Raw genomic sequence first — 19,874 nt, 5'->3', positions numbered from 1 at the left:
CCCTCGAACCGTGGTGTTCCAAGATGACATTCTGGTCACAGGTCGTGACACTGCTGAACACCTGCACAACCTGGAAGAGGTTTTACGTCGTCTGGACAAAGTGGAGCTCAGGCTGAAATGTTCAAAGTGCGTCTTTATGGCACTGGAAGTCGAATTCTTGGGAAGGAAGATTGCTGCAGACGGCATCAGGCCTATGAACTCGAAAACAGAGGCCATCAAAAATGCACCAAGACCCCAGAATGTGACGGAGCTGCGTTCGTTCCTTGGACTTCTCAAATACTTCGGTAATTTCTTACCTAAATTGAGCACATTATTAGAGCCACTGCACATGCTGCTCAGAAAAGGTGACAACTGGGTTTGGAGTGTATCTCAAGACAGGGCCTTCGAGAAGGCTCGAAATCTGCTTTGTTCCAACAAATTGCTGGTATATTATGACCCGTGCAAGTGTTTAGTATTGGCCTGTGATGCCTCATCACATGGGATTGGTTGCGTGCTCCAACAATCCAATGATTCGGGCAAACTACAACCCATTGCGTACACTTCGAGAAGCATGTCTAAAATGGAAAGAGCCTACGGCATGGTAGAGAAAGAAGTTTTGGGGTTAAAAAGATGCACCAGTATCTGTTTGGGCTTCGTTTCGAGCTTGAAACCGATCACAAGCCGCTCATATCTTTGTTTTCAGAGCATAGAGGTATCAATACCAATGCATCGTCCCACATCCAGAGATGGGCTGACATTATCTGTCTATGATTATGTCATTCGCCATAGACCTGGCACCGAGAATTGTGCCGATGCATTGAGCCGTTCACCGCTGCCCAAGCCGGAGGTGGAAACATCACAGCCAGCAGACCTACTGTTGGTCATGGATGCCTTTGAGAGTGAAGGGTCGCCTGTCACTGCTTAACAAGTTAGGACCTGGACCAGCCAGGATCCGATCTTATCAGTTGTAAAATGTTGTGTCCTTAGTGGTGATTGGTCGGTCATTCCCAGGGAATGTGGAATGAGACCAAACCTTACAACTGTCGCAAACTACCTGATTGTTTGCTATGGGGTAATTGTATTGTTGTGCCCAAGAAAGGCAGGGAGAGATTTGTACTCACTGTACTGTTCCATGTGGTAGCGAGTTCCACATTCTCACCGCTCTCTAAGTTTCTCCTGAATTCCTTATTGGATGTATTGGTGACTATCTTATATTTATAACCTCTAGTTTTGGACTCCCCCCAACAAAGGGAAACATCTTCTCTACGTCTACCCTATCAAACCCCTTCATAATGTTAAAGACCTTTATCGGATCATCCCTCAGCCTTCGCTTTTCGAGAGCAAAGAGCCCCAGTTTGTTCATCTTTCCTGGCAGTTACAACAAATTAATTATTCTGACTGTAAATATGTGAAAAGGCCTTATTTCATCTTATTTCATGCAATTTGCTCTGACTATTGATATATGCAACAAAACCTTGAGCTCCAAATTGATCACTACGCGGGACACCTACCTGTGAATTATGTTACCTTTTAACTATCCACCCAGCACTGGGTGCTTTCTGCTCTGCTCACTATAAAACAGAAGGAAAGAAACTGGTTGTGAGTCAATCACAAATGATCTTTGTGGAGTGGTCGAGCTGGAGAAAACATTACAACCGGTGAAGCTCCTTGCGATCAGCCGACATAGAATCGGTCGCTGAGTCTGGATTAAGGTGCTGGAGTTCTGTACAAAAAAGGCCGTTTCTGTCACATTTTTACATTCAAAAACGAATTTATTTTATAAAATATGAGATAATTGTAAAGCAGCCAGTTACAGCAATGGAGCTCTTTGTAACCTATGTGGAGTTGCTGATGTATCTGGGTTGTTTGCAATACATTTTGTCTTTGACAACTCCAATCCCGGCACATATAATAAATATCCACATAGCATAATTACAAAACATTACCGTCCAAATTGGACATCTAGTTTAAAATAAATTCTTCTGTACGATGACATAAATATCTTACAGGGTCTGAGAAATGCTAGAACACTGAGGCACACAACTAAGGTAAATGCTGTAATGTATGTACATAAGGTCTGCCCACCAACAGGGGGCACTACCGTTGGAGGCCTTAGGGTCTCCGGTACACTCGTGCTGGGCCCGGTATATAAGCTGAACTTCACCTTTGTATCTTCACTTCTGGAAGCCATTAAAGACTGACCAGGTTACACCTAGTCACTGGCTCACATTATGGAGTTCATTGTATCATTTCATACACCACAACTGGCGACGAGGCAATTACGAATCCACGCAAAAGTATGGCGAGCACAGCACGATCGAGTACTGTTGGAATTCTCAAGTGATTCAATGAGGGAGATGATTGGGAGATTTCACGGATCGTCTTGACCAGTATTTCGTGGCAAGCGACCTAAACAAAGACGAGGATGCAGAGAAGCGCAGGGCAGTTCATCTCACCGTCTGTGGTCCCACGAGCTATGCACTCATCAAGAATCTGCTCTCACCCACTCTTCCTACAGAAAAGGATTACAAAGAACTGTGTGCTCTAGTTCGGGAACACCCTAAACCCTTGGAAGGAATCCTCATACCCAGATATCGCTTTTATACGCACGTTCATCCAGAAGGCCAGGACGTAGCGGCATTTGTTGCCGACCTGAGACATCTTGCAGGGCCTTGAAAATTTGGGCCTGCATTGGAAGACATGCTGCGTGACTTTTTCGTGATTGGGCTCAACCACGAGGCGATCTTAAGTAAGATGTTGGCTGTGGAGATGCAGGACCTCAGCAAGGTCATCACCATCGCCCAGGCTTGCTTGTCCATGCAGAAAAGCATGAAGCAGATATCGCGACAAAACAGGAACTCCACGGCAAGTACTGTTTACAAAATTTTATCGACGGCCGGCAGAGCTGCACGTGGCAGGGTCTACTCGACTGCGTCTGCAAGACCAGGAGCCGCTCAAAGTTCGCCATCGAGGGCTTACTCGACTGCATATGCACGAACGGGAGCTGCTCAAAGTTTGCCATCGGGGGCCTACTCGACTGCGTATGCGCGAACGGGAGCCACTCAAAGTTTACCATCGAGGGCATACTCAACTGTGTATGTGAAAACGGGAGCCACTCAAAGCCCGCCATCACACGCAAATCCAAGCTCAAAGTGTTGGCGTTGTGGGGGCAATCACTGACTCAATCAGTGCCGCTTCAGGCAGTGTGTATGCAGAGGGTGTGTGAAGACGGGGCATCTTCAGCGGATGCGTCTGCAGCAGAGCAAGCGAGCTGTGACACACCACGTGGATGATGATCAATTCAGCATGAATCTGGCGATTCAGCCCGAGACACTTGAGAGCTTTGAGGAGGAAGTGTATAGCGTACGTGCGTTGCTAACAAAGAGCCAACCGATAATGATGGAGGTAAAATTACTAACAAAGAGCCGACCAATAATGATGGAGGTAAAATTACTAACAAAGAGCCGACCAATAATGATGGAGGTAAAATTACTAACAAAGAGCCAACCGATAATGATGGAGGTAAAATTACTAACAAAGAGCCGACCGATAATGATGGAGGTAAAATTACTAACAAAGAGCCAACCGATAATGATGGAGGTAAAATTACTAACAAAGAGCCAACCGATAATGATGGAGGTAAAATTACTAACAAAGAGCCGACCAATAATGATGGAGGTAAAATTACTAACAAAGAGCCAACCGATAATGATGGAGGTAAAATTACTAACAAAGAGCCGACCAATAATGATGGAGGTAAAATTACTAACAAAGAGCCAACCGATAATGATGGAGGTAAAATTACTAACAAAGAGCCAACCGATAATGATGGAGGTAAAATTACTAACAAAGAGCCAACCGATAATGATGGAGGTAAAATTACTAACAAAGAGCCGACCAATAATGATGGAGGTAAAATTACTAACAAAGAGCCAACCGATAATGATGGAGGTAAAATTACTAACAAAGAGCCGACCAATAATGATGGAGGTAAAATTACTAACAAAGAGCCAACCGATAATGATGGAGGTAAAATTACATGGTGTGCCGGTATCCATGGAATTAGACACAGGTGCGAGTCAATCGATAATGAGCCAGAGGACTTTTGAAAAGCTGTGGGAGACCAAGGCAGAGAGACCCAAGCTGAGTCTGATAAATGCGAATTTGCGTACCTACACCAAAGAGCTCATACCAGTGATCGGTAATGCAGCAGTAAGAGTGTCGTATGAGGGAGCGGTTCATGATCTACCGTTATGGATTATCCCGGGCAACAGCCCATCGTTATTCGGCAGGAGTTGGCTCGAGCAAATAAAATGGAAATGGTACGATATCAAAGCTTTATCAGCGGATGATGATTTGTGTGCTCAAGTGCTGAGCAAATTTCCCTCACTGTTTGAACCGGGAATTGGCAGCTTCAAGGGAGCCAAGGTGCAGATTCACCTAGGCCCAGACGCAAGGCCCATCGATCACAAAACCAGGGCGGTCCCGCACATGATGAGAGAAAAGGTCGAGCTCGAATTGGACAGGCTACAACACGAGGGGGGGTCATCTCATCGGTCAAATTTAATGAATGGGCCAGTCTCATTGTTCTGGTGTTAAAGAGCAACGACACGGTCAGGATTTGTGGAGACTACAAGGTCACGATCAACCGAGTTTCGAAGCAAGATCAGTACTTGCTACCGAAAGCTGATGACCTGTTTGCAATGCTAGCCGGGGGAAAATCGTTCACCAAATTCGATTTAACGTCGGCCTACATGACACAGGTACTGGTTCAATCATCAAAGAAACTTACGTGCATCAACGCACACAAAGGACTGTTTATTTACAACAGGTGCCCTTTTGGCATTCGTTCGGCGGCAGCCATATTTCAGAGAAACATGGAGAGCCTATTGAAATCCGTCTCCAGGACCGTGGTATTCCAAGACAACATCCTATCACAGGTCGTGACACCGCCGAGCACTTGCACAATCTGGAAGAGGTTCTGCGTCGTTTCGACAAAATAGTACTGTACTCAGGCTGAAACATTCGAAGTGCATTTTCATGGCACCAGAGGTCGAATTCCTTGTACAAAAGATTGCTGCAGATGGAATTAGGCTGACAGATGCAAAAACAGAGGCCAGCAAAAATGCGTCCAGGCCCCAGAATGTGATGGAGCTGCGTTCGTTCCTGGGTCTTCTCAACTACTTTGGTAACGTCTTACCCAAATTGAGCACAGTATTAGAGCCTTTGTACAAGCTGCTCAGGAAAGGAGATGACTGGGTGTGGGGTGAACTTCAAGACAGAGCCTTTGAGAAGGTTAGAAATCTATTGTGTTCCCACAAGCTACTGGTACTGTATGATCCATGCAAGCATCTAGTTTTGACCTGTGATGCGTTGTCCTATGTGGTTGGCTGCGTACTCCAGCAAGCCAATGAGTCAGGCAAACTACAACCAGTTGCATACACGTCTCGAAGTCTTTCCAAGGCAGAAAGAGCCGATGGCATGATAGAGAAAGAGGCTTTAGCATGTGTTTATGGGGTAACAAAAATGCACCAGTACCTGTTTGGGCTTCGCTTCGAGCTGGAAACCGATCACAAGCTGCTATATCGTTGTTCTCGGAACATAAAGGTATCAATACCAATGCGTCGTCCCGCATCCAGAGGTGGGCACTGACGTTATCTGCCTATGATTATGTCATTCGCCATAAACCAGGCACCGACAACTGCGCTGATGCATTGAGCCGGTTACTGTTGCCCACGCCGGAGGTGGAAACGCCAATGACCGCAGAGCTACTCATGGTCATGGATGCCTTTGAGAGTCTGTCACTGCTCAACAAGTTAAGACCTGGAGCAGCCAGGATCCGACCCTATCGGTTGTAAAACATTGTGTTCTTAACGGGGACTGGTCAACCATCCCCAAGGAAATGGGTGATGAAACCAACCATACATCCATCGCAAAGATGAGCTTTCCATCCAGTCCGACTGTCTATTGTGGGGTAATCGTGTTGTAATTCCCAAGAAAGGCAGGACGAGATTTGTACGGGAGTTACATAGTACGCATCCCAGTATTATTTGGTGGCCTGGCATTGACTCGGACTTAGAGTCATGCGTGCATCAGTGCAGCACTTGCATGCAGTTAAGCAATGCCCCAAAAGAAGCTCCGCTCTATCTGTGGTCATGGCCATCCAAACTGTGGTCTAGAATCCACATCAACTTTGCTCGGTAAAATGTTTTTTGTGGTAGTGGATACATACTCCAAATGGATAGAATGTGTGATCATGTCATCCAACACTTCACCTGACACCATTGAGAACCTGAGAACCATGTTAGCCACACATGGACTGCCAGACATCGTTGTCAGCGACAACGGACTGTGTTTCACTAGCCTGAAGTTTCAAAAGTTCATGAAACGCAACAGCATAAAACACGTGAGGTCAGCCCCGTTCAGCCAGGATCCGATCTTATCAGTTGTAAAATGTTGTGTCCTTAGTGGTGATTGGTCGGTCATTCCCAGGGAATGTGGAATGAGACCAAACCTTACAACTGTCGCAAACTACCTGATTGTTTGCTATGGGGTAATTGTATTGTTGTGCCCAAGAAAGGCAGGGAGAGATTTGTACTCACTGTACTGTTCCATGTGGTAGCGAGTTCCACATTCTCACCGCTCTCTAAGTTTCTCCTGAATTCCTTATTGGATGTATTGGTGACTATCTTATATTTATAACCTCTAGTTTTGGACTCCCCCCAACAAAGGGAAACATCTTCTCTACGTCTACCCTATCAAACCCCTTCATAATGTTAAAGACCTTTATCGGATCATTCCTCAGCCTTCGCTTTTCGAGAGCAAAGAGCCCCAGTTTGTTCATCTTTCCTGGCAGTTACAACAAATTAATTATTCTGACTGTAAATATGTGAAAAGGCCTTATTTCATCTTATTTCATGCAATTTGCTCTGACTATTGATATATGCAACAAAACCTTGAGCTCCAAATTGATCACTACGCGGGACACCTACCTGTGAATTATGTTACCTTTTAACTATCCACCCAGCACTGGGTGCTTTCTGCTCTGCTCACTATAAAACAGAAGGAAAGAAACTGGTTGTGAGTCAATCACAAATGATCTTTGTGGAGTGGTCGAGCTGGAGAAAACATTACAACCGGTGAAGCTCCTTGCGATCAGCCGACATAGAATCGGTCGCTGAGTCTGGATTAAGGTGCTGGAGTTCTGTACAAAAAAGGCCGTTTCTGTCACATTTTTACATTCAAAAACGAATTTATTTTATAAAATATGAGATAATTGTAAAGCAGCCAGTTACAGCAATGGAGCTCTTTGTAACCTATGTGGAGTTGCTGATGTATCTGGGTTGTTTGCAATACATTTTGTCTTTGACAACTCCAATCCCGGCACATATAATAAATATCCACATAGCATAATTACAAAACATTACCGTCCAAATTGGACATCTAGTTTAAAATAAATTCTTCTGTACGATGACATAAATATCTTACAGGGTCTGAGAAATGCTAGAACACTGAGGCACACAACTAAGGTAAATGCTGTAATGTATGTACATAAGGTCTGCCCACCAACAGGGGGCACTACCGTTGGAGGCCTTAGGGTCTCCGGTACACTCGTGCTGGGCCCGGTATATAAGCTGAACTTCACCTTTGTATCTTCACTTCTGGAAGCCATTAAAGACTGACCAGGTTACACCTAGTCACTGGCTCACATTATGGAGTTCATTGTATCATTTCATACACCACAACTGGCGACGAGGCAATTACGAATCCACGCAAAAGTATGGCGAGCACAGCACGATCGAGTACTGTTGGAATTCTCAAGTGATTCAATGAGGGAGATGATTGGGAGATTTCACGGATCGTCTTGACCAGTATTTCGTGGCAAGCGACCTAAACAAAGACGAGGATGCAGAGAAGCGCAGGGCAGTTCATCTCACCGTCTGTGGTCCCACGAGCTATGCACTCATCAAGAATCTGCTCTCACCCACTCTTCCTACAGAAAAGGATTACAAAGAACTGTGTGCTCTAGTTCGGGAACACCCTAAACCCTTGGAAGGAATCCTCATACCCAGATATCGCTTTTATACGCACGTTCATCCAGAAGGCCAGGACGTAGCGGCATTTGTTGCCGACCTGAGACATCTTGCAGGGCCTTGAAAATTTGGGCCTGCATTGGAAGACATGCTGCGTGACTTTTTCGTGATTGGGCTCAACCACGAGGCGATCTTAAGTAAGATGTTGGCTGTGGAGATGCAGGACCTCAGCAAGGTCATCACCATCGCCCAGGCTTGCTTGTCCATGCAGAAAAGCATGAAGCAGATATCGCGACAAAACAGGAACTCCACGGCAAGTACTGTTTACAAAATTTTATCGACGGCCGGCAGAGCTGCACGTGGCAGGGTCTACTCGACTGCGTCTGCAAGACCAGGAGCCGCTCAAAGTTCGCCATCGAGGGCTTACTCGACTGCATATGCACGAACGGGAGCTGCTCAAAGTTTGCCATCGGGGGCCTACTCGACTGCGTATGCGCGAACGGGAGCCACTCAAAGTTTACCATCGAGGGCATACTCAACTGTGTATGTGAAAACGGGAGCCACTCAAAGCCCGCCATCACACGCAAATCCAAGCTCAAAGTGTTGGCGTTGTGGGGGCAATCACTGACTCAATCAGTGCCGCTTCAGGCAGTGTGTATGCAGAGGGTGTGTGAAGACGGGGCATCTTCAGCGGATGCGTCTGCAGCAGAGCAAGCGAGCTGTGACACACCACGTGGATGATGATCAATTCAGCATGAATCTGGCGATTCAGCCCGAGACACTTGAGAGCTTTGAGGAGGAAGTGTATAGCGTACGTGCGTTGCTAACAAAGAGCCAACCGATAATGATGGAGGTAAAATTACTAACAAAGAGCCGACCAATAATGATGGAGGTAAAATTACTAACAAAGAGCCGACCAATAATGATGGAGGTAAAATTACTAACAAAGAGCCAACCGATAATGATGGAGGTAAAATTACTAACAAAGAGCCGACCGATAATGATGGAGGTAAAATTACTAACAAAGAGCCAACCGATAATGATGGAGGTAAAATTACTAACAAAGAGCCGACCAATAATGATGGAGGTAAAATTACTAACAAAGAGCCAACCGATAATGATGGAGGTAAAATTACTAACAAAGAGCCGACCAATAATGATGGAGGTAAAATTACTAACAAAGAGCCAACCGATAATGATGGAGGTAAAATTACTAACAAAGAGCCGACCAATAATGATGGAGGTAAAATTACTAACAAAGAGCCAACCGATAATGATGGAGGTAAAATTACTAACAAAGAGCCAACCGATAATGATGGAGGTAAAATTACTAACAAAGAGCCAACCGATAATGATGGAGGTAAAATTACTAACAAAGAGCCGACCAATAATGATGGAGGTAAAATTACTAACAAAGAGCCAACCGATAATGATGGAGGTAAAATTACATGGTGTGCCGGTATCCATGGAATTAGACACAGGTGCGAGTCAATCGATAATGAGCCAGAGGACTTTTGAAAAGCTGTGGGAGACCAAGGCAGAGAGACCCAAGCTGAGTCTGATAAATGCGAATTTGCGTACCTACACCAAAGAGCTCATACCAGTGATCGGTAATGCAGCAGTAAGAGTGTCGTATGAGGGAGCGGTTCATGATCTACCGTTATGGATTATCCCGGGCAACAGCCCATCGTTATTCGGCAGGAGTTGGCTCGAGCAAATAAAATGGAAATGGTACGATATCAAAGCTTTATCAGCGGATGATGATTTGTGTGCTCAAGTGCTGAGCAAATTTCCCTCACTGTTTGAACCGGGAATTGGCAGCTTCAAGGGAGCCAAGGTGCAGATTCACCTAGGCCCAGACGCAAGGCCCATCGATCACAAAACCAGGGCGGTCCCGCACATGATGAGAGAAAAGGTCGAGCTCGAATTGGACAGGCTACAACACGAGGGGGGGTCATCTCATCGGTCAAATTTAATGAATGGGCCAGTCTCATTGTTCTGGTGTTAAAGAGCAACGACACGGTCAGGATTTGTGGAGACTACAAGGTCACGATCAACCGAGTTTCGAAGCAAGATCAGTACTTGCTACCGAAAGCTGATGACCTGTTTGCAATGCTAGCCGGGGGAAAATCGTTCACCAAATTCGATTTAACGTCGGCCTACATGACACAGGTACTGGTTCAATCATCAAAGAAACTTACGTGCATCAACGCACACAAAGGACTGTTTATTTACAACAGGTGCCCTTTTGGCATTCGTTCGGCGGCAGCCATATTTCAGAGAAACATGGAGAGCCTATTGAAATCCGTCTCCAGGACCGTGGTATTCCAAGACAACATCCTATCACAGGTCGTGACACCGCCGAGCACTTGCACAATCTGGAAGAGGTTCTGCGTCGTTTCGACAAAATAGTACTGTACTCAGGCTGAAACATTCGAAGTGCATTTTCATGGCACCAGAGGTCGAATTCCTTGTACAAAAGATTGCTGCAGATGGAATTAGGCTGACAGATGCAAAAACAGAGGCCAGCAAAAATGCGTCCAGGCCCCAGAATGTGATGGAGCTGCGTTCGTTCCTGGGTCTTCTCAACTACTTTGGTAACGTCTTACCCAAATTGAGCACAGTATTAGAGCCTTTGTACAAGCTGCTCAGGAAAGGAGATGACTGGGTGTGGGGTGAACTTCAAGACAGAGCCTTTGAGAAGGTTAGAAATCTATTGTGTTCCCACAAGCTACTGGTACTGTATGATCCATGCAAGCATCTAGTTTTGACCTGTGATGCGTTGTCCTATGTGGTTGGCTGCGTACTCCAGCAAGCCAATGAGTCAGGCAAACTACAACCAGTTGCATACACGTCTCGAAGTCTTTCCAAGGCAGAAAGAGCCGATGGCATGATAGAGAAAGAGGCTTTAGCATGTGTTTATGGGGTAACAAAAATGCACCAGTACCTGTTTGGGCTTCGCTTCGAGCTGGAAACCGATCACAAGCTGCTATATCGTTGTTCTCGGAACATAAAGGTATCAATACCAATGCGTCGTCCCGCATCCAGAGGTGGGCACTGACGTTATCTGCCTATGATTATGTCATTCGCCATAAACCAGGCACCGACAACTGCGCTGATGCATTGAGCCGGTTACTGTTGCCCACGCCGGAGGTGGAAACGCCAATGACCGCAGAGCTACTCATGGTCATGGATGCCTTTGAGAGTCTGTCACTGCTCAACAAGTTAAGACCTGGAGCAGCCAGGATCCGACCCTATCGGTTGTAAAACATTGTGTTCTTAACGGGGACTGGTCAACCATCCCCAAGGAAATGGGTGATGAAACCAACCATACATCCATCGCAAAGATGAGCTTTCCATCCAGTCCGACTGTCTATTGTGGGGTAATCGTGTTGTAATTCCCAAGAAAGGCAGGACGAGATTTGTACGGGAGTTACATAGTACGCATCCCAGTATTATTTGGTGGCCTGGCATTGACTCGGACTTAGAGTCATGCGTGCATCAGTGCAGCACTTGCATGCAGTTAAGCAATGCCCCAAAAGAAGCTCCGCTCTATCTGTGGTCATGGCCATCCAAACTGTGGTCTAGAATCCACATCAACTTTGCTCGGTAAAATGTTTTTTGTGGTAGTGGATACATACTCCAAATGGATAGAATGTGTGATCATGTCATCCAACACTTCACCTGACACCATTGAGAACCTGAGAACCATGTTAGCCACACATGGACTGCCAGACATCGTTGTCAGCGACAACGGACTGTGTTTCACTAGCCTGAAGTTTCAAAAGTTCATGAAACGCAACAGCATAAAACACGTGAGGTCAGCCCCGTTCAAACCTACATCCAATAGTCAAGCGGAGCGGGCAATTCAAACCATCAAGCAGAGCCTGAAGCATGTAACTCACGGTTCCTTGCAGACACGCCTGTCATGCATACTGCTCAGTTACAGGACAAAGCCACACAAGCTCACCGGAGTCCCACCTGCAGAACTATTGATGAAGAGAGACCTCAAAACCAGGCTCTCTCTCGTCCATCCTGACCTTAATGATCATGTTGAAACCCGACGTCAACGCCAGCAGTGGTATCACGACCGCGCCGCAGTGTCACGCGACATATCTGTAAATGACCCAATGTATGTACTTAACCATGGTCAAGGGCCCAAATAGCTCTCGGGCAAAGTTACGGATAAGGAGGGTAACTAGGTGTGAATGGTTAAGCTCAAGAATGGGCAGCTATGCAGGAAACACATTGATCAAATCAAGCTAAGACACAATGACGAACCGGAACAGTTGGAAGAAGACACTGCGAGCTTAGATGACCATCCAGTCATCAGAAGAACCCACTGTGGTCAACGCCCAGCCCCAAGTCATGAGACACTCGGAAGACACTGAGATTGTACTGAGACGGTCAACCAGGGAGCGAAGGGCTCCAGTCCGACTGAATTTGTAATATGGACTTGTACCAAGAACTGGGGAGGGGGGGAGAAATGATGTAATGTATGTACATAAGGCCTGCCCACCAACAGGGGGCACTACTGTCGGAGGCCCTAAGGGTCTCCGGTACACTCAAGCTGGGCTCGGTATATAACCTGAACTTCACCTTTGTATCTTCACTTCTGGAAGCCATTAAAGACTGACCAGGTTACACCTATTCACTGGAGTTCATTGCATCATTTCATACACCACAAATAATGCAGTAGCATTTGTGAAGAGTGGGCAAATGTTACGTAATCAAACATTATGCAATCACATGTCACATGATTGAATGTCATGTGATCAGGTGTCACACGGCCAAATGTCATTTGATCAAGAAAAAAATCAGGTATCGAACGCCACGTGATCACATACCACATGTTTGAATGTCACATGATTACATGCCACATGATTGATTGTCCAGTGATCAGGTACTACATGATCGAATGTCACGAGATCAAATGTCACATGATCAATCCTCCAGGAAAATGTCTAACCAGAGTTGGCAACTGTACTACAGTCGCCTCAGTCCTGCTCTCTGGACCTCCCTCTCTAAACGCCATGGCCTCTCTACTTATCCCTCTGCCTTGAAAAGTTTCCGTAAAGCCCAACTTTTAATCAGTTTTCCCAACTCTCCCAAATTGCTCGGTGCTCACTCCTCCTCTGTGAAATCCCTTGGGTCACTTGCCTGTGTTGAAAGGGCTGTACAGACACAAGCTGTTGCTGTTTGCATCATCTGCTGATAATTGCAAATTCACCTCACCAGATCTTTCACAAGATCTCAGCTTCTTAATAATTCCTGAAGATGTACCTTCAAAGGTTCTACAAACATCAAAGGGTGCTGCTCTGTGTTGGGCTGCTCGAAACTGACTTGAGGTTAGCAATTACAATTGGTGAGATTAATAACCACATTTCTAACACACTCAGGTGATGTTTTGCTGTCTGTATTTTAGCAGATTCGGGGCCCAAAAGAGACGAGGGTCCAGGGGCAGAACAGGCCAGCCACACTGCGATATCTGTGCGCACTAAGCCCGTGTGATGGCTGGTGTGCAACGGCCAACCCACGTTAAAAAAATCCTCGCACCGGCATCTTCCACCCTTCAGGATGTAGTTTGGGATCTGGAATATTAGATCCCTCATTGTAACCCCTGTGAACTCATCCCTTTTTGGTGTGGAAGCAAGTCATCCTCGATATGAGGGACTGCCGAAGCAGAAGATTTTAGCAGAAGTGTTAAACCATTTAACACTTGCATTGTAAAACTGTAGTGGAAAGGGGAATTCTATATGGGTCTGAAATTCAGGCTCGCCAGAAAGCTGGTGCGCATTCCGTTTTATTTAAGTTTTTACCATCGGGTCAGCTGAGGCAGGCGATCGATTTTCTTTTCTGCTGTTTTTTTCGGATCAGACTAGAAGTCGGTCATAATGGGGGCGGAAGTGCGGCGGTAAGTCCTGGTGAGGGGCGGATGTTGGGGCGGGATCAAGTCTCTGCTGTTATCACTCAGCGATGGAGCGGTGTTGACGTTAGTACACGTGTGCGTCACCATATCTCTCCCCTCGTTTAAAGGGGAGTCAGCCGGGCCAGCGGCCTGGCCGAACCCAGGGCCATAATTGTCCGGCCGATCGGGAAGTGGGCCGGCAAAAAAAAAACCATGGCGGCTGTGGCAGTGCTCCCTCCCCTTGAAGGGCCGCCGCACTGCCGGGCCGCACACACGCACAGAACAAGGTGCACTGACCGAAAAAGCTGTCGGGGGCACCGCGCGACGCCTCGTAGATTTGTTGAGGTAAAGTTCGCGCGGAGTGGGATGGAGGTACGGGAGAGCGGCGGTGCGAACTTTGATGACGCGCTTGCGGCAGTCGGCAGCAGCGGGGCGTAAGTGGGGACCGCATGAAAAATTCCTGCGGTGAATTTGGGTCGTGGCGGCCAACGGACTGCAACGCGGCGGCCAATCAATTCCGCCGCATGGCCGCCGCAAAACCATGGTAACGGGCCTTATCCAGACCCTGAATTTCGGCTCCTTTGTGTTCAACTTCTACTTTCATAGAAACATAGAAAATAGGTGCAGGAGTAGGCCATTCGGCCCTTCGAGCCTGCACCGCCATTCAATATGATCATGGCTGATCATTCACCTCAGTACCCCATTCCTGCTTTCTCTCCATACCCCTTGATCCCTTTAGCCATAAGGGCCACATCTAACTCCCATTTGAATATATGTAATGAACTGACCTCAACAACTTTCTGTGGTTGAGAATTCCACAGGTTCACAATTCTCTGAGTGAAGAAGTTTCTCCTCATCTCGGTCCTAAATGGCTTATCGCTTATCCTTCGACTGTGACCCCTGGTTCTGGACTTCCCCAACATCGAGAACATTCTTCCTGCATCTAACCTGTCTAATCCCATCAGAATTTTATATGTTTCTATGAGATCCCCTCATAGATTCCAGCGAATATAAGCCTAGTCAATCTAGCCTTTCTTCACATGTTAGTCCTGCCATCCCGGGAATCAGTCTGGTGAACCTTCGCTGCACACCCTCACTAGCAAGAATGTCCTTCCTCAGATTAGGAGACCAAAACTGTTCATCACTGTTTGAGCCCACACAGCTTTAGGCACTGTACAATTCAAAGAATTGCAAGCTCTCCAAATACTTCATCGTTCTTATCAATACCTTGCAGCATTTGACAGATCAGAATCCCTTCGCCTCTCCGTCTCCTTCAGTGTTAATAGGTTCTGTGAAGGTCTTCGGTCCAAGTATGGTGCTTTAATCCCAGTGGTGCCTATTGCTGCCTCCAACATCAAGGTACATCTGTATCATGTGGGAAAATAATACGCCCAAAATTGGACACAGCATTCAAAACATGGCCTTATCAGTGTGTTACCACGAGTTAAAATAAGCTGTTTGACCTAACATTCAAAGGCCTTTGATAAGCATCTGTACTTGACAAACTTTGTCCAAAAAGACTTCCATAGCATTAATCCTTTTGTATTACAGAATCTTACGGCACTCTCACTCACTCATAGGCGGTCCCTCGAACGAGGATGACTTGCTTCCACAAGAGTTCACAGATGTTTTGATGAAGGACCTGATGTTCCAGTCCTGAACTCCAGTTGAGGGTGTGGAAGAAGCCTGTGCCTGGATTTTTTTAACGTGTACTGACCGTTGCACATTAGCCACCACACGTGCTTGACAGAGCTCAGTCTTTATCCAGTGGCAAGGGTTACCCAGGATGACTGGAGATCTGCTCTGCTGCACGAACCTAGTGCGCACACATATCGCAGTGTGGGCTGGCCCGTGCTGCCCCTGGGCCCTCAGCTCTTCTGGGCCCCGTACCCTCATTCATCATACCTTCGCCCACAATGCTCCAGCTCTATTTATAGCCCCTACCTGCGGTGGTGTTCTCACACAGTTCGGGGCGACCGACAATGTTCCAGTCCCAGCACTCCAGTTCTATCTATAGCCCCGACCTGCGGTGGTGTTCTCACACAGGTCGTGGGCCGCCCCGAACTGTTACGGCACAGAAAGAGGCCAATAAGCCCTTCAAGACTGTGCCGGCTCTTTGAAAGATTGATCCAATTAGTCCACTTACCCTGCTCCTTCCCCATAGCCATCCAATTGTTTTCCTTTTCAAATATATCTCGAATCTACTTTTGGCTGAGTTCTTTCATTTTTTTATTGCGTGCATTTTTCAGTACATTCTCATCTTTCCACATTAATTCCATCTCCCATTTCGTAACCTATTTGTTTAACTTGCCCGAACCCCTTTGCCCTGAATCAATCTCACCTACCCGGGAGCTGGCTGCATGGTGATTGAAATAAGTACATTACTGGAAGTCCTTTCCACAACATTGTTCAGGAATGGAAGAAGAACCTAACTGATCCCTCAGGCAGAGTCACAACCATTTATCACATACATCTTTCTGGGTCTCGGCCAATTTTCAATCCAACCAGATAGTGCTCTTAATTCCAAGACGTTCATTTCCTTTGAAAAACCTCCAATACAAAATCTTAACAAATGCATTCTGAAAATCCCAGTGTATTTGTGCACCAAATTGTCCTCTTTGATTCTGTTCCAATGTTCACTTGGCTGGCCCCCTATCTTGCACATTCCGTAACTTGAGCTCATCCGAAACTCTGCTGCTGTATCCTAACTCGCTGACCTACATAAGAGCATAAGGACGCATGGCTCAAAGACTGCTGTGGGAGAAATGGGCTTCAGTTCATGGGGCACTGGCACCAGTACTAGTGTAAGGGACAGCTGTTCATTTGGGATGGGCTCCACTTGCACTGTGCTGGGACCAGTGTCCTGGCAAATCAAATAACCAGGGCTGTAGAAAGGGTTTTAAACTGATATATCTTTACCATACAGTATAAATGCACACGAGGCCCATACTTGAGAGAAGGTCACTCTGTGACCCGTTACCTTTATTACCAAGACCTCAAGTGATGAAAGTGGGTGGAGCTTCCCCTTTGAAACCTGAAGTCCAGGTTAGGAGTGTCTCCATACATGGGTTACAATGATAGTTGAATACATGACATCACCACCCCCCCCCCCCCAAAGTCTTATTGGGATCACAGGTTAAGTCTCTGTGGTGGTTTACGCCCCCTTGTAGAGTGCCTGAGTTGGGGCTCCGGTTGTTGGGCACTGGCCTGAGTGTCTGCTGTTTGCGGTGCCTCAGGCTTGTCCGGACTGCCCACAGTGACTGGGCTCTCCTCCACTTGGTTCCGGTGTTCGGTCACCTGTGGTGGGGTAAACTCTACGTCGTGTTCTTCCTCTGCTTCTTCTATGGAGTTGCTGAACCTCCTTTTAGTTTGATCCACGTGTTTGCGGCAGATTTGTCCATTGGTAAGTTGAACCACCAAAACCCTATTCCCCTCTTTGGCGATCACAGTGCCTGCAAGCCTTTTGGGCCCTACAGCGTAATTAAGGACAAAAACAAGGTCATTGACATCAATACATCGCGCCCTCGCATTCCTGTCATGGTAGACGCATTGTGGCTGACGCCTGCTCTCAACAATTTCTTTCATAGTAGGATGTATAAGGGATAACCTGCTTTTGAGCATCCTTTTCATTAGCAGCTCTGCGAGTGGAACGCCTGTGAGCAAGTGTGGTCGGGATCTATTGGCCAGCAGGGGCGTGATAAGCGGCTTTGTAGGGAACCCCCTTGGATTCTGAGCATCCTCTGTTTGATTATCTGCACTTTAATCTGATGGGCTATCACAGGTGAGCCATTGCTTTTGAAAGCTTCAACAGCCATGATCATCTCAGCATCATGCTCAGTTGCCCCCTCAGTGGTGGCTAGTGGGAGCCTGCTGAGTGCATCGGCGCAGTTTTCGGTGCCCGGTCTGTGCCGAATTGTATAGTCATAGGCGGCTAACGTGAGTGCCCACCTCTGTATGCGGGCTGATGCATTCGCATTCATGGCCTTGTTGTCGGCCAAAAGGGACATTAGGGGTTTGTGATCTGTCTCCAGCTCAAATTTCCTGCCAAACAGGTACTGGTGCATTTTTTTTACTGCATATCCATTTGCTAGCGCTTCCTTTTCTACCATCCCATAGCCCTTTTTTGCCTGGGACAGACTTCTGGAGGCATAAGCTACCGGCTATAACTGACCATTGGCATTCATATGCTGTAACACACACCCGACCCCATAGGACAACGCATCGCACGTTAAAACAAGTTTCTTTCACCGGTCATATAAAGTTAACAGTTTTTTGGAGCAAAACAAATTGCATGCTCTATCAAAAGCCTGGCTGTCCCCGCAGACCCAATCATGACCTTTGCGTAGGAGCACGTGTAGCAGCTCAAACAGTGTGCTCAATTTGGGAAGAAAGTTACCAAAATAGTTCAGGAGCCCCAGGAACGAACACAGCTCCGTCGTGTTACGGGGTCTGGTTGCTCTCTGGATCGCTTCCGTTTTGGACGCAGTAGGTCTGATCCCGTCTGCTGCTACTCTCATCCCCAGGAATTCTACCTGTGGAGTTAAGAAGATGCACTTCGCCTTTTTCAGTCGCAGCCTGACCCGGTCCAGTCTGCATAGCACCTCCTCCAGGTTTTGGAGATGTTCTTCAGTATCGCGACCCGTGATGAGGATGTCGTCTTGAAAAACCACTGTCCTTGGAATCGACTTGAGGAGGCTTCCATATTTCACTGAAAGATCGCGGCGGCCAAATGAATCCTGCACGGACATCCGTTATACTCAAACAACCCCTTGTGTGTAGTAATGATGGTCAGCTTCTTCGACTCACTCGCCAGCTCCTGGGTCATGTAAGCTGAGGTCAGGTCCAATTTTGAAAAAAGTTTGCCACTGCATAGCGTCGCAAAGAGGTCCTCCGCTCTCGGTAGCGGGTACTGGTCTTGGAGTGACACTCGATTGATGGTGGCCTTGTAATCACCACATATCCTGACCGACCCATCCGCCTTGAGCACCGGCACGATTGGGCTCGCCAGTCGCTGAATTCGACTGGCGAGATGATGCCTTCCCTCAGCAGGCAGTCCAATTCGCATTCTATCTTTTCCCGCATCACGTATGGCACCGCTCTGGCCTTGTGGTGTACTGGCCTGGCATCCGGGTTTATGTGAATCACTACCTTGGCCCCCATGAAAGTGCCGATGCCGGGTTGAAATAATGAGTCAAATTTGTCCAGGACATGTGAGCATGATACTCGCTCCACAGAAGAAATTGCATTGACATCGCCCCATTTCCAGTTCATGACAGCAAGCCAACTCCTCCCCAGTAGTGCGGGACCGTCCCTGGGACAATCCAGAGTGGCAACCTGTTCTCCGAATCTTTGTGGGTCACGACTACTGTGGCGCTGCCTAGCACCGGAATGATCTCCTTTGTATATGTCCGTAGCAATGCGTCAATCGGCAATAATTTTGGCTTCCTGGCCTTGGATGCCCACAACCTTTCGAACTGTATGATACTCATCAGGGACTGGCTGGCCCCCGTGTCTAGCTCCATTAATACTGGGATGCCATTGAGGAGCACTTTCATCATTATCGGTGGCGTCCTGGTATATGAACTGTATATGTGCTCCACATGAACTCGCTGAACTTCAGCTTCCAGCGATTTCCCCCAGTGTCCATTTGGCCTCGTAGGGTTTATATCGGGCCCGTCCTCCTCGTACATCAACCTGACTGCAGGCTTCCTGCACATACGCACCAAGTGACCGCTGACGTTGCAGTTTCTGCAGGTATATTGCTGATACCTGCAAGCTCTGGCTGGGTGTTTGCCTCCACACCTCCAGCATGAGCTGGAGGCCCCGTTGTTGGAAACAAAAGGTCCATTACCAGTCGATCATCTCTGACTGTCTCTGTAACTGTCATTAAGCGCACTATTAACAGGAGTTGATGGCCCCATTACTGGCCACATTGTCCATTGCGATGGCATGAA

Source organism: Pristiophorus japonicus, chromosome 14 (genome assembly GCF_044704955.1).
Source record: "Pristiophorus japonicus isolate sPriJap1 chromosome 14, sPriJap1.hap1, whole genome shotgun sequence".
NCBI lineage: Eukaryota > Metazoa > Chordata > Chondrichthyes > Pristiophoridae > Pristiophorus > Pristiophorus japonicus.
The sequence above is the reverse complement of the archived record's forward strand: the minus strand, read 5'-3'. Positions refer to the sequence as shown.